General features: G+C 39.2%; 1 non-coding gene across 1 annotated transcript; it reads right to left on the reverse strand.

Annotated features, from left to right (window-relative positions):
• Positions 1-291: 291 nt before the first annotated feature.
• On the reverse strand, positions 292-398 carry LOC122539608. The gene has a single exon (XR_006309131.1). It is a non-coding gene; the product is annotated as a U6 spliceosomal RNA (small nuclear RNA).
• Positions 399-3,540: the final 3,142 nt, after the last annotated feature.

Consider the following 3,540-nt stretch of genomic DNA (forward strand, 5'->3'; position numbering starts at 1 on the left):
CTTTAGCCATCCTGATTAGATTCCCTACAGTGTGGAAACAGGCCCTTCAGCCCAACAAGTCCACACCAACCCTCCAAAGAGTAACCCATCCATTCCCCTACCCTATATTTACCCCTGACTAATGCATCTAACACTATGGGCGATTTAGCATGGCCAATTCACCTGACCTGCACATTTTTGGGTTGTGGGAGGAAACCCACACAGACACAGGGAGAATGTGCAAACTCAACACAGACAGTCACCCAAGGCTGGAATTGAACCCTGAGCTGTGAGGCAGCAGTGCTAACCACTGAGCCACCGTGCTGCTTCACAAAATTCTGTGTCAGCTTTGCACAGGGGCCATGCTAATTGTTTCTGTATTGTTCCAATTTTAGTATATGTGCTGCTGAAGTGAGCACATCCTGCCGTACTTAATGAGTTATCTACATGTATACCTGAGTCTTTCTGCTCCTGCCCCTTCAGAATAGTATCCTTCATAACGTCTCTCTGTGTTCTTGGTGCCAAAATGCATTACTCTCACTTTTCCACTTCACCCTTCTGTCCAGTTCAATAATGTGTCATTGTCCCTTTGAAGTTCGATACAGTCCTCACAGTTTTCAATTCTCTCAAGTTCTATGTCATCTGCAATCTCTGAAGTTATTTCCTGCACACCAAAATCACGATCATTTATACATATTAGAAAAACCAAGGTTCCCAACACTAATCCCTGGGGAACTTTGCTGAAAACCCCCGTCCAAGAAGAAAAAATGTTTCCATCAAACATTCTTAAAATTCAGGTCATTAATCTTGAATAAAATGATGACTGATTTTTTTAACAAAGAAAATCATTACTTCTAAGAAATTCTCATCCCCAAAAAAGACCCAGCAACCACTGCTCTCTGTTTTCCAAACTGTCAGCTGATTTTGTATCCAGGTTGCTACTGTCCCTTTTATGCTATGCTCTATAACTTTCCCCATATGTCTGTTGTGTGGCCCTGTCTGAAACCTCTTTTGATAGTCAATGCATACCACATCAACTGCCTTGCCTTCATCAACACTTTATGTGACAATAAAGTTAATTCATTCACTCATTCATGTTATTTCTTCAAAAAACTCCTGCATAATAGTTTGATATGATTCTGTCATTATGGCCTGGGCAGCATCTTCTTCGTGGGTAAAGGCAGATGGAAACTATTCAGTTAGCACTCAGTCATGCCTCTTTGTAAACTCTCTTTTCGGTCCTTAATCAGCTGTACTCCTCCTTTTACACACTTTCACTAGTGATGTGCTTATACAAGACTTTGGGATATCCTTTCATGTTAGTAGCCAGTCTTTTTTTTTCAAAACTTATCTTCACTTCTCATATTTGTTTTATCTCTTCCCATCTGTATCGGGTTTGGGTCTCAATTGTACTTATAACCTGAGACCTGTCATAAGCAAGCCTTTCTTCCTTTAACTGAATTTCTATTGCCTTTGTTTTCCAGGGAGCTCTGGATTTGTTTGTCCCATTTTGTCTCTTTTGTGTGGGGAATATATCTTGAATGTGCGTAACCCATTTTATCTTTGAAAGGTAGCCCATTATTCAGGTAGAGTTTTTCTTTGGTTCCAATCTATCCAACTCAGCTCTGTTCTTGCCCCACTGAAGTCTATTCTATGCCAAGTGATTATTCTTGCTCTTGATTGACCAATGTCATTCTTCCACTGTTATCCTAATCCTTTTAATACAATGATTACTATCCCCCAAATGTTCAAATGTCTTTTGATTTACTCATTCCCCCAGGAATCCGAATTCGCAGTGCCTCTTTTCTTGTTGGACTGGGCACTTACTGCTGTCACAAACTCTCCTGAACGCAATCCAGGTATGCTTGTCCCTTGCTGCCTATTTTACTACCACAGTCACTGTCATATATGGATAACCAAAGACCCTTATTATAAATAATCTATGATGCCTACATCAATCAGTAATTTCCTTGCAGATTTGTTCCTCTGAATGGAGAGTCTCATCCCATCAACTGATGCTTGCTTCTCCAAGAAATGTCTTACAATTACTTCAGAGTCAATTAAGTATTGGTTAAATTTGTTGAAACAAAAATAGAAATTGCTGTAAAAACGCAGCAGCTCTGGCAGCACCTGGGATACAAATCAGAGTGACCCTTCCTCAGAACCGAGCAATTTCCACTTTTCTGATTTACAGCGTCAGCTGTTCTTTCAGTTTAAGTTTGCTGAAAACTGGTCAGAGCATGACAAATTGAAATTTCCAATTAGTTTACAGAATTAGTTATAGTGCTTGATGCAAGAGTTGGTTGGTTTTGACAATAGTTTCGATAAGAACAAATTGTCAAGAGCATTAATTCAAGTCTGCTCGGAATTGGACTGGGTATACACTGCAGTCTCTACCAGTTGGCTGAGAGATGGAAAATTTTCCCAAACTGACCTAATTGCTAGCAGGCAAGTTAAATATGCTTGATACAATTATCATTGTGGTCAGGATAATGATGTGGTTTCTCAGTTTAATGTTTGTGTTATGGCAGATGCACTTTCTCCATAAATGCATCCTAGAGCAATTATTAAGCATGCATTTTATCTCTCTCTCTCTCTCACTGCAGGACACAATATAAGCTTAATCTTCTCATCAATTATACTAAATACATATTTAATGCACTTCAATGGCTATTGGGAGGCTGGGATGAGTTATAGTAATTACGCACTCGTTTAGCTCAAACCACAATATTTATATATGTTTAATCATGTAATAGAACTTTTTCCAAAGCATTTACTGACATTATCTGTTCCAGTCAGTTTCAGCAGGTTCCATTCAAAAGTTATTACAGTCAAATAATATTCTCATTCACTCAGTGCAAAGAAAATGTTCCCTGATTTGAGTCTGTGCAGCAAATCCTTGCCGACCCTCAGCACACCTTAACCCAGAAAAAATACTTATATTTTGTTCACATGTTTGAATGATGTGTTAGGCACATGGAAGGCTAAATACTGTATGGGCACATGCTATCTTACCAACTGTTCAAATATATTACATTAGCAATAATCTTTATCTTGCATAATATGAGAGTTTATTTTGCTCCACTCTACATGTAGTCAGTTGAGTATGTCAGGCGTAGTCTGCTTCAAGTTACTGAGACACCTATTGCCTACTTGTAGAAGCTGTACATTTAGTAATAGGGGAGATAATAACGGGTTTTCATATCATTTTAAGAGCAGCTGCAGTGACTTTGACTGTAACAGTCCCTTCCGCTCATTTTTACTGCACCATGTCCATTATCTTAGCCAGAGGCGATGGCCGAGTGGTATTATCGCTGCACTATGAATCCAAAGACTCAGATAATGTTTGAGAGATGCGGATTCTAATTCCACCACGGTAGATAGTGGAATTTGAATTAAATTTTTTTTAAAAACTGGAATTAGAAGTCTAATGATGACCATGAATCTATTAGGTAAAAACAATGACTGCAGATGCTGGAAACCAGATTCTGGATCAGTGGTGCTGGAAGAGCACAGCAGTTCAGGCAGCATCCGATCAGATGCTGCCTGAATTGCTGTGCT

This window comes from Chiloscyllium plagiosum, chromosome 32, assembly GCF_004010195.1.
Source record: "Chiloscyllium plagiosum isolate BGI_BamShark_2017 chromosome 32, ASM401019v2, whole genome shotgun sequence".
Classification (NCBI taxonomy): Eukaryota; Metazoa; Chordata; class Chondrichthyes; order Orectolobiformes; family Hemiscylliidae; genus Chiloscyllium; species Chiloscyllium plagiosum.